We start from the raw sequence: 12,644 nt of genomic DNA on the forward strand, positions 1-12,644 counted from the left end.
AACACAAATGACTCATTCTGTCACTCAGCCAGTAATTTAAGAACATATATTTGTGAATACCATACATATATTCAAGGTAATGTATGACACATTTATTTACATGCAAAAATTAAAACAATTGTCTACCCAAGAAATATTAAAACATTCACTATCTCCAGCATTAAGTCTCCCACTGAACTTCGAAATCTGATGGAAAAATCAAATAACTGGCTGCCCCAGGCAGGGAACAAAAAAATCCAATATCCACTGAATGTGAAATGATCACATGATATGGTCTTGGCTACTGCAGGGTTAGCTTAGTGAAGAAGAAGGCAAGTGAGGTGCTTAGCACTAGCATAAGGCTCATAACCTGTCAGGTTTGCACACCCATCACCATACCTCTGCCTAAATAATGGCTGTACCATTCAAATACGACAAGAGGGAAAATGAGACCACGAACAGATCTCTAGGGGAGGATATGGGTTTCAATCTCCAATGGCTTTGCCACATTTCCATTCTCTTTTGTGATAGATGGATACATTTAACAGAGCCAACTACCTGGCTAACCTCATCGTTTTCTTATGTTATGCCTATTCTTGACCTCCCTTATGAGAAAGGGCAGCCAATACACATTTCTACGGGGCCATTTCCATTCCTCTGAGCCAAGCTTCTTCTAGGAGCAGGTGGCTGATACAGCGCGAATGGGGAGAAAATAAATTGCTGCAAGGTCCTTCAACTGAAGTGACAGTTGCCATGTGAGTCTGAAATGTAGGCTGGGAAGAAACATACGGCCGAGCATGCAAGGTGAAATAAGTCTCATCCAATGTTCATCATATATATATGTATATATATATTATACTATAATATATTAATATGCTCTATATTAAAAGATTATAAGGTCTCTTAATAATGAAAGAAAAATCATTATTCAAACTTAAGATACGATCAAAGGAAGTACACACAGGTCATTACCCAACAAGGGAACTCTACTTAAATAGTCATAATAATGGTCAGTCCTTTTGAGAACTTATCATTTGGGCTGGAGGGATGGCTCAGTGGTTAAGAGAACTCATCATTTAACAGGCACTCTGCTAACATCTTCATATGGACTGATTCATCTGATAACCTCATACCCTCAAGAAGGATGCACTATTATACTACCTATTTAAGTGATGGACAAACTAAGAAAAGTTTTGTCTAAGATCAAAGAAGTAATGCGTCTAGGAACTGTATCTTGTGTGTTTGTTCAAAATATTCACTCCTCATCTGAAAGTTATAGTTAAATTATTTTTCTATTCTACACAAATATTGGGCAACTATTTCATTAATATAGGAAAAACACACAATTATGGTAGTGAGCACTTGTGAGGCTAAGGCCAGAGGACTGTCATAAGTTTGAGGCCAGCCTGGGATACAGGGGACATACTAGGATAGCCAGGGCTACATAGCAAGTCCCTGTCTTGAAAATCCAAAATAGAAAAGGCACAGTCATCTGTGCATCTGGGTTGTCATGTGACACTCAATGTCACACCAGACCCCAAGGCTTCAGACTAACATAATTTCCCATGCCCACAGGGACTAAGGAAGCACTAACATTGATTCAGCAGGCTATAAAGCAGTTCGTAGTTGAAATTTGTTTCTCTCAATGAAAAATATGACTCGGGACATAAATCAAAGACAAAAACTCCCCAAAGATTTAAGAATATGTTTTTATTTAGTTGAAACTGCTCAGGTTTAAGAAGACTCAAAGTTTAAACGTGGCATTGCCTTGTTTCTTATTGATCTATCACTAACATACAGTCAGTTACTAGTTATACGTTAGCACACAGCACTAACAGTGTAAGCACATTCCCCTGGTCCGTATTGTGGACAGTGAGCCCATGTCAGACTGTGAATGGGCTCTGGTGTGAGGCTCCTTCTCATCTTCGCCGAAACACTTGAGAAAATGTCACACTATATTATGATTTACCTATTGAAAACGATGTACATCAATAAAACTAATAAGCAAAAAACTATGAGACATTTTACATATTAAACCCTCAATTATAATACTGTTATAAAAAACCTATTCGTTATCTGCAAGTTTCATCAATATTTGGAGAGAAGCGTCTTCTAAAGAATTCTGTGTCAGGGAGAGATCCTTTTTGCTCTGTCACTATTTTAATTTTACTCGTCTAGACAGAATCCTGATTATGCAAGTATTATACTATATCATATCCTGTTCCAGAAAGAGCATCAGTACATACTAAGCCAGCAATGTATCCTTTAGCTTAAGCATGCCTTAGAGGGGAAGATAAAAATAGGTTCAAAATGGGTACTATGAAGCAGTAAGTCATTTGCAATTTATTAAAAACCAGACAGAAAATCTCCATGTCCAATAAAAAAACAGTCTATTCATTTGGCGACACAGTGTTGGTTTACAAAATCAGTTTCCTTTCAGCTTTAGAGATACCGCAACTACTTATTCAGCAAATAGTTTTAGAAAAAAATGGCCTGCAGCAAAGCACTTAACAATCTTTGGTTCCCTACTCTCACATATAAAGGATATTATAACATATATTTTCTGAGCCAGGACAAAAAAACCAAACAGGTCAAAGCTAGTTCATTCTAGCACATCGGGTAGTCTCAGGATAGTCGCATGTAAAGGTTAGGTAGGGGCCACATACAAGTGTGTTTCTGATGTTCTGTTTTAGGTTAAATTCTACTGCAATCCTCTAGTGTGATAGAGAAACCATCAGTATTTTGTGAACTTACAAGTGTCTTATTAGAAGATGTGCATGACTCATCAAGTAATTTATATTCCTTCCTGCACCAGAAATGTGTGTGTCTGTCCTATACTATAGGCAACTAGAATAAAGGTTTATAATTAGCAACATGTATATCTCCAGCGACTACCAATGACTTGACAGTCCTTGACTAGACTGAACAATCTTTTAAGGCAAAGCAAAACTAAAAACAAAGAAGAATTTCAAATATCTGGAAAGCTTTAATGCCTTCTCAACAGTCCCTTTCCCCATGAGGTCTGGGGAAAAAAAAAAAAACACGTTACAGTAGGAAAACATGCAGAATTTCCTGGCAACATTTCAACCAATGGTGCCTCATGACCAGTTCTTGAGAATCACCTAATTAGTACAAGGGAGCTCTCTCCCCATGTACATTTCACATCTTTATTACATGAAACAGGATAGATGAAACACACAGTATTTAAACATGACGTTTCCAAATACTTTCTTCTTAAATATTAAACTAAGGAATTTGTCAGGAGCACTGGAAAATAAGAGTTAGTATAGTATCAGCAGAGGAAAAAAAATCATTATTTGACTTCTTTTTCTATTGCCATGGAAGAACTTCACTACTGGGTGGGGAAATTTAGAATCACCTGAATTCTATATGTGAGTCATTATAAATCATGACTATAAATTATACTGACTAATTCTTTCTTTGGAAATAAAGAAGAAATTATAATAATTATTTATAACCTACTTTCATCTAATGATGTTAGGAGGGAAAAAAAAAGACAATGAAAGAATATAAATAAGCATCCATGGCAGGATGCCTAGGGAAAAGTAATGAAGGAAACTCTGTACTTTGTGCCAGACTCCATAATTTAGGCTTTACAAAGATCTCATTTAATTCCCACAACTGCCCTACTGGGTAGGAACTATTATCATCTCTGTCTGATACAGGAGAGAGCTGGGGCTGGAAATATTAGGCAAGTTGCCCAAAGGTGCATGGCCATCAACATCCAGAATCTGATTGGAGAGTCTTGACTCATACCCTGTCTTTGACAGAATGGAGAAATTCAGAAATGGACAAAGAAGAATAAGACTATGTTAGAAGGAATAAATGTTCTTTTTTTAATTTTAGAAAGTTTAAAGAAAAATTTTAAATACTTGAAAATGAATGAAACTAAAAAAAATTAATAGCCTGTATTTGTGAAGGTTAGGTCTATGATTGCCTGCTTAGGCCAGCTACACTGAATTTTGAGGTCCTAAGCGAAACCTCTACAAATGAAAAAATATTTCAACAGTATAGTTTAGTAGAGGTGTACTTACAGTGACACAAAATGCCAGGAGAAGGACATTAAGGACTTGAAGTGACTATGACACCTCTTCCTTTCTCAGCAGGATGCTCCTGTCCTCCATTATTTTTCTTACCCACTCCAAACCAGGGACAATTTGGTTTCAAAGTCGGTGTCTGAGGCTCAGGAGGCCACCAGGCCAGACCAGAGAAGGCCCTTTGGAGTTATAGCATTAATGGTCCTACCAGTAGGACATTCCTAAATAATGCCTCATTCAAAGAGCAAGGCGGCTAAAGATTCTAACAACCAATGCCAGGGATTTTGCTACTTTTATACGACATATATTCTTGTATTTTAAAGAGATTTATATGTTATAAAAGATCTCATATTCTCCAACACAGGATCACATTATCACTCTAAGTTACTTCTCACATAAGAATCAAACTAATCTGAGGATTTCATGCATGCGAAAGTCATACAACATGAACTTTATTCAAAATATAAGGAGTGATTAATATCTTGGGTTGAACAAGTCATGCAAAAAGGTCCTGAGTTAATTAACCTATAAAAAATTACAAAGAACACTTTAAAACTATTTTGGTGAGTTAAATCACCTGAAACTTATTTACATCCCCCAAAGTTAGCAATAGTAAAACAGAGGAAACATTTACAGGGCCTTGTCTTTATAAGCTAATTGGAAAACTAAAGGAGGAGTTCTAATCTTTTATACTCCTACCAACCAACCACAGCAAAAACAAACCAGTCCTCAACAAAGCATCATAGAGAATGCAAAGCTCCTTGGCTTAGGTTTAGCTGTGCTGTGCTGTGGTAACAGTTAACGAGGCTCCAGAAGCTGAGACAGGAAGGGTAGGAGCATTGAGATGGTCACCAGGATGGGCTTTAAACCTCTCTCTGGGAAGCAATGGAATGCCAGTGTGGGGGAGTCTCAACGGCGTCCCCTACTTTTTCTCAAATGCTTTTTGACTAACAGGGCAAAAATGCTTCCAACGATGTTCTATGAGAGATTAGACACCAAAACACTGCAAAATGCTGCACTGAATACTCCAAACTAGCTTTAAGGCTTGATGCAATAAAGGCAGCCAAGATGCAGGAAACACAGAAAGCTCTGCCCTTCCTCAGTCTGCCTAAAAGCAGGACACTGACTTATAAAGACCAAAGGTACCAGCTTCCTCTTCTACCCCGGTGAACAGAGTCCACCAACGAAGACCACAGTCTTCATTCGGCTTGGAGACAGCAGCAGATGCGCTACATAGACTACTTTTATTAACCCCCCCTTGGCCATTTATTTGCCTCTCCACAAATTGTCATCCCTTAGAAACTCAATATATTCCCTTGTTTAATCACTTTTCTTTCTTTCTTTCTTTCTTTTTTTTTTTTTGGTTTTTACGAGACAGGGTTTCTCTGTATTGTTTTGGAGGCTATCGGTCCAGCCCGGCCTCGAACTCACAGAGATCTGCCTGCTTCTGCCTCCCGAGTGCTGGGATTAAAGGCGTGTGCCACCACTGTCCGGCATTTAATCACTTTTCTTAAAATGCAGCTTGTTTTTGATGATGCTAGTAAGCTGCGGTTCGGAGCCATGTCTGAGAATTGCTCATTCCCTGGCTATCTCCCATGTGGAGATTAAATATTCATCATCATCATCATCATCCTCATGCTTTGGAGACATTAGGTTGCCATGCTGTCTTAAAACTGTGCAACCCAAGCTGGCCTCACATCCATGATTCTCCTGCTTCTTTCTGCCTCCAAATGCCCGGGTTAAAGGTGTGTGCTGCCCAATCCAGTTCTGCTCCCTTTAATTCATCTTTTGTCTGTCACAAAAGACTGAGATAAATGTACAAACCCCCCACAGCTGAACACCATGCAGAGAGCTACAATGCTTTGCTTGTCTTCAGCAGGTTACGAAGAACACTTGAAATGGAAAAACCTAAACAGCATCATGACAGGGACAGGTGATGCTGCTGCCTCAGGTTGCTGTGGAAAGTGGGCAGGAGGTGTGGAAGCAGCCCTGGACTACCTTTTGGACCTTAGGATTTAGGTCTCATGGGTAGATGAAGGATGAAGAGACCCTGTATCCCATGAAAATGACTGCAGAGTAGAAAGAGAAGAGAGCCATTAGCCTTCTTATCTAGGAGCCTGTTATCTGGCTTGTTATTGCTTTCTCCTGTAATGCTCAATTCCTAGCCAGGTGATCCTGATTTATCATGGTGGATGGCTGAAAACATTTCCCCATTAAGGAGTCCTTTCAGGCCCCAAAGCCCAGTTCTTAACACATCCCAATTGCTGTCTTTTATGGCTGTCTTAAGTGGCCACACACAGGCTACAAATTCCCACTATCTCATGGACAAATATTATCTCCTTTTCTTTCCCAAGCACAGGGCCAGCACCAATGACAGGGCTTTTCTTTGCAAGTCTTACTAGACAAGGTCATTAGTGTGCTAAATTTGAAACTAAAGTGGCATTACGATTGTGATCTCTTTCGATTAAAAAGAAATGGAAAAAGGAGCCACAGATACAGACTGTGCACAGCCCAGTCCTTTACCTAAGAGAGAAGCGTACTCTTGTGGACAGCCAAAGCTGGACTCGCTGAATGCATGCCTGCTATGGAGAGACTGACCACACAATCTGGGGCTTTGTCAGGCAAAGGATCCAGCTGAAAGTAACACGAGCAGATGCTTTTTTAAAGTTATAGCCAAGACCGCTGCAGTTTTAACTATCAAAATCAGCCCATTTTTATCTCTCAGCATTCATGCTATCTTTCTGATAATTAAAAGAAAAAATGAAACAACACTCTCTAGGATGACAAATCTCTGTGGTAAGAGGAAAACAACAACTCTCTTACAGGGATAAATAAGCAATCACATATCTATGTTAGTATTCAGGCATCTGTACTGGCCTGCCCTTGGGGTTCTGACAGGACACGCCCTCAGCTGCAGCCACTAAGGGCACCACCTGCGCTCATTCACTGCCTTCCCTTTCAAAATGGCCCTGTCACCTCTCATCTTTCTCACTCTGCTTCTCTGCCTGTCTCTCTGTGCCCCCCCCGGGCTCTCCCTTCTCTTCTGCTGCCCCTGTCCCCAGAGGCTGTTCTCCCCTCTTCCCCCCCAACCCTTTCCCATTCACTTTCCCCCAATAAAAAAAATCTTCACCCAAGCTCTATGGCATCTTTCTCTCAAGTGCCCCCCTTTTAAATTACAACAATTTACTGTTTCATAGCACCCACACAATTGCCAGACTGAAAAGAGTTAAATAGTAATAATGATGATGATAATGATGATAATAATAATATGATGATGATGATGATGATTCTGGTTACCTACGTACCACAATGACTCTAACTTTAAAATCCCCAAATGCTCCTCTTGTAAAATTCCTAGGAAGATAAATACTGTGCAAACAATTAGTAAAGAAAATATGTATTAAGGATACTCTGAAAAAGGACTTCAACATCATAACAAATAACCCCAGAATATTCAAGTGAGGTTATGTGAAATTAAAAGGTTATGTATAGCAAAGAAGCAGTCACGAGAGTGGAGAGACAGCTTACAGAATAAGGGGGGAAATCTTTGCCGACTATACCTTAATCCAGGTGACTGATACCTAGACTGCATAAAGAACTATACACCACAAACCCCCAAATTACCCAATTCACTGGTGGGCTAAAAAACTAAACAAAGTGTTTATAAAACAGAATTTATTTTAACACCGTTATCCATCAGTGAGATGTATACTAAAATTGCTTTAGGGTTCTTTATCCTTGGCAGGCAGAAGAGCCCATTAAGAAAGAAATGACGAGCAGTGTCAGAGAGGATGCCGGGAAAGAGGAGGAACCCCGAGAAGCTAGTGGTGGGGATGTAAATTGTTCCAGCCACTGTGGAAACCGGTATAAAGGTTTCTCAAGAGATTAAAAATATAGCTATCCAGATCCAGCCACAGCATTCCTGTGTCTATCCACAGATGTCTTTTTTTTTTTTTTTTTTTTTTTGGTTTTACAAGACAGGGTTTCTCTGTATTGTTTTGGAGGCTGTCAGTCCAGCCTGGCCTCGAACTCACAGAGATCCTCCTGCCTCTGCCTCCCGAGTGCTGGGATTAAAGGCGTGCGCCACCACCGCCTGGCTCCACAGACGTCTTTAAGTCGCAGACACTTGTACATCATACGTACTTATTTCTAAACTATTCACAATAGTAAAGAAACAGAACCAGCCTATATGCAAATCAACAGTTGAATCATAGATTACTATATCAAAAAAAAAAAAACAAGCCGGGGATTGGTGGCACACACCTTTAATCCCAGCACTCAGGAGGCAGAGGCAGGCGGATCTCTGTGAGTTCGAGGCTGGGCTGGACTGACAGCCTCCAAAACAATACAGAGAAACCCTGTCTCGTAAAAACCAAACCAAACCAAACCAAAACAAAAAACAAAAAACAGGATACAAATGCCACATGTTTATCTCATTTGCAGAGTTGAAACTTTAAGTGTGGACAGAAACATGTCCAAGTGTGCGCATGTCTCCCTGTGTGTAACTAAGAAGTAGAAACCGCAAAGAGGGAAAGAGGATAATGGAATACCTGTGAAATGGAAGCAGAAGAGGGTGCCACTTGGGGAGGGAAGCGGAGCTAGCAAGAAACAGACAGAAGGCGGGCGATGAGGAGAACGTTGTGGGAGAGGATGAGTTAGGAAAAGCCGTATGGAAATGCCATTACTAGACCTATTGTTTTGAATTCTGACTAAGAATGAATGGGAGGGAGGTAATCGCTTTAGCCTTTTTCCAGACATCAGATGTTAATAGGAACACAAGCCCTGAGCAGAGGAAGCAGAAGTAGGATGTGGGTAGGACCTGCGTCAGGAAAAACAGGGTCAGGAAGTATGGCGATCTGCATGAAGGAAGACAGACGGTCTCAGGCTGATTCTTTTTGGAATTCACAGAATTTGATCACTGTGAACACTGTATCCTTCACATTCCTGGAGGGAAAAATCAATCTGACCTATATATAGTAGTTATTCTGACTCTGTGAAATACCATTCTCTTTGTTAGGAGACCGCGTTTAATAAAGAATGTTGGAAGCCAGTAAACCAAAGCTCTTCATAAGTAGTTTGTGGTGGAGCAGGCATTTAAAAACAAACAAAAAATAAAGGTTGAGAAGCCTCAAATGAAAACAGAGTGATTAAATAAAAACCTATGTAATTCAAGCACCTAAAAACAATAAACAAATCTTTCATGTATTTTGTTTTTAATCCCAAAAGGATGTTCTGAGGTTTGTTTTATAAATGTTGTTTTTACTTTTTATGACTATTAAATCCAGGATAGGTATGGTGGCACATGGCTATAATCCCAGTATTCTGGAGGCAGAGGGAGGAAGATCAAGATTAGCCTGGTCTACACAGCAAGTTACAGGCTAGCTAGCACTACCTAGGGAGACAATCAAAAAACAAACAAACAAATAAACAGACAAAACAAAAAATTCAAAATGTATACTCCCTACCATACATACAATACTACATAAAGGCATGGTTTAGAAACTGTCCTTAATTTTCTCAATATTTTGAACCTAAGTAGAAGACAAGATTTGGGAGGACATGGTTTTTATATGCCGTCCCTAGATGGGTGGCATTTGGCCTTAAGGAAGAAGCTACTGGCCGGCTGACGAAATGCATAAATGAACAAACTTCAATAATTGCATAATAATGGTGTGAAATGCACATGCCCAACTGGCATTAAGAAGGCACACCCTGCTTAACTTGTAACCCAAAACTTCCAAATGCTTACTGGGGGAATGCCAGGCATTTATCTGATGACTTTTATGTACATTTTAGCATGACAGTGTTTGCAAATGATGGCTCCCAAGAGACAGGTCTGAGAGCACAGCTCCTGGTTAGCCCAGTGTAACACGAAACAGCTCTTAATGATGCACTCAACACTCTGGTTCTCTCTTAGCAAGGAGCACCCGCCCTGGGGGGTGGCTGGGGAGGATGATAGCCAAGGTACTAATGGCATGCTCTTCTACTGCTTTGCAGCAACAGCAAGGCAAGGATTAAAAGCATCCTTTAACTGCATCGCCCCCCTCCTCATGCACACACCCTGTGTAAGTAGGATGCCAGGTGCTGAGAACATAAAGATGGTAAGAACGTAGAGTCACACCATTAACAATTCCTTTGTCAATACCTAATCCTCCCTCGGCAGAAATGACACTGAATACCAAAGAAGCCCTTGTGAAGTGGTTGCTATATGTGATGATGGCTTATCCTGCGGAGAACTCGGGAAAGCAAAATTATTCTGAATTCCCTACAGGGGAGTACATGAAGAAAGACAAAGATGATCGTAATACTAGTGGGGGAGGACACACTAATCTGCTCTTGACTTAAAGCACAGGAACCGGGTAAGGGGGCCTTCTTGTAAAATGCAGCATGACTTAAGAGAGGCAAGCTGTCCGCCTGAGTGTTTATAGCCAAAGGGGGAAAAAAAAGAAGCCAAATCATGTCCAGAACTCTGTGAGCTTCTGGTTTTCTGAAACACTAGCATTTCTAGTCATTTACTAAACTTAAATAATCGATATTATGTTTACATCATAAAATGCTCTAGAGAAGAGGGGTTCAGTTATACTCCGAATAAAGCCATTACCTCGCTCATTTTCTTTGTATTTGGGTCTCCCCCAGCAGCTTCCTTAAAAATTGCTACCAGCAAGGGTAACCAGTATTTTCAGAGCCATTATTATTATTTTTCAACACAAGAGTGAACAGATGAGGAAAAAAGCCCAGATCTGGTTAACTCGGAGGAGAGACAATCCCAGTTCCCACACACCTGCTGGAATACTCAAATGATGGAGAGAAGGGAGAGGGGGAAGCAGTTGTGTTTCTCAACAAGAGGCCCCAGGGAAGGTCCCTGTGGGTCACTGCTGCACAGACACCCACAGTGAATCTGTGCCAACATGTCTAGACACAGCAGGAAATGCCCTGCGCCCGAGGTGGAGGTTGTCACGCCCACAATTCAAGAAGGGTCTCCAAATGCCTCCTCTACCCATTTTTGTTTGGTGCACCCTGCCCCTTGCTAGTCTGACCGGGCCCTTTCCACTCTGCTGTTTGTTTGCTTTGGAAACTTTGTATCATGAAATTAGGAAAACAGACCTAGGGCTACAATCTATCAAAGCCAAACACTAAATGTTCCTAAATTACGTGAAAATGAAGACGCTGAACTTGTGTGATCAGACCATGGTAAGCTTCCAATGATGCACCAAACAAGACATGCTAACACAGGACACAGGGAATGCAGTCCTCAAAGGCTCTATTAACCTTATTACATACTACCATGCACAAATGAAACTAGTATCATTTTCTCCTAGCCTAAGTCAGATAAGCTCTTCCATTACACCAGCCTCTGAAATGAATTATGGGAAGCTATGAAAGCAGTACCTTCTAAGACTCTCCCCACCTTACAGAGTATTACAAATTTTCTTTTTCCCATCCTCACTGTGGTGTTTCAGGATGCAACCCAGCCTCAGGCTTCTAGTCCCCCTTTCTTGAGCATTCCTAGCTAAGGTAATATGAGTTCCACAATACCTCTTTGCTAGTAGGTCTCTCTAAACTTCAACTGCAATATCATAAGCAAAACATCACCAATTTCTAGGCATGTGTGATTTCCCCGAGAATGCAAGGACAGCCACTACACAATTCTAGCTAGGATAATGTATACCTCCTCTTTGGGTTTAAAAATTCTTGTCATCATTGCCAGGGCTCACTGATAGACACTACTGGGTACTAAGCAACATGCTATGCACTTAACATTCAAGAAATCCCTCCAGGAAAGCACTATTATCCCCACAAAGTCCCACTCGTTAACAGCTGCAAGAGATGTGAAATTACATGCTCAGGCTGATGTGGGAAAACAGGATCTCCACCCAGACTATCTAACCTGAGTCTGGCCACTTAGCCACAATGAAAGGGTGTACACGACACTGGTGACATGTGTCTCCCAGACAGACAGACACGCATAGCCATCTTACAGTTCAGTATGAATTGGTATTTTTTAAAAGCCTGTGTTTTACCAATTGTATTCAGTACTTCCTCTCCCTTAAATGACAGAATTGGACTGAATGAAGCATAATTGTAGGCAAAAGAAAGTATCTATGGAAATGAAGCCTTTCAAGGAAAATGAGTTCAACTGCATGATAGTAGGGGAAAAAATTTAACTTCAGGAAAGTATGTGAAAAAGGAATCAGCAGAAAGTAAACTTCATCCATGCAGTTACTAGAATTAAACACACGCTGCTGCTAAACTCTCAGCTAATAGCCCACGCCAGCAGCTGGTATGTAAGTGCAGCCTTCAGTAGCTAGGGACCAAGTGGCCTTGTTAAATACATTCTCTGATGCGACCAAAATAAAGGAATGAATGAGTCCCAAGACAAAATTCCAATGTTAATTAATGAAGGCTTAGAATACAGCAGTAAAGAAAATAGTGAAGGTTTCTAGTCAACCACTGAACTATGTCGCGTTTGCCAGTCAGGATTATTTACACACTGATGCAGATGAAGCAGCGCCTATGAAGGTAAGGGGAGCACTAACGTACAGTTGCACAGCCTGTGTAAATCACCACACTGTGCCTCTCGGTGCTGCGCGTCGTGCAAGAGCTGAT

At 40.7% G+C, this 12,644-nt stretch overlaps 1 protein-coding gene across 1 annotated transcript in view; it reads right to left on the minus strand.

Annotated features, from left to right (window-relative positions):
• Dock4 (dedicator of cytokinesis 4) overlaps positions 1–12,644 on the minus strand; it is a 370,554-nt gene that overhangs the window by 171,171 nt on the left and 186,739 nt on the right.

This window comes from Mesocricetus auratus, unplaced genomic scaffold, assembly GCF_017639785.1.
Source record: "Mesocricetus auratus isolate SY011 unplaced genomic scaffold, BCM_Maur_2.0 Super-Scaffold_15014, whole genome shotgun sequence".
NCBI classification, from domain to species: Eukaryota; Metazoa; Chordata; class Mammalia; order Rodentia; family Cricetidae; genus Mesocricetus; species Mesocricetus auratus.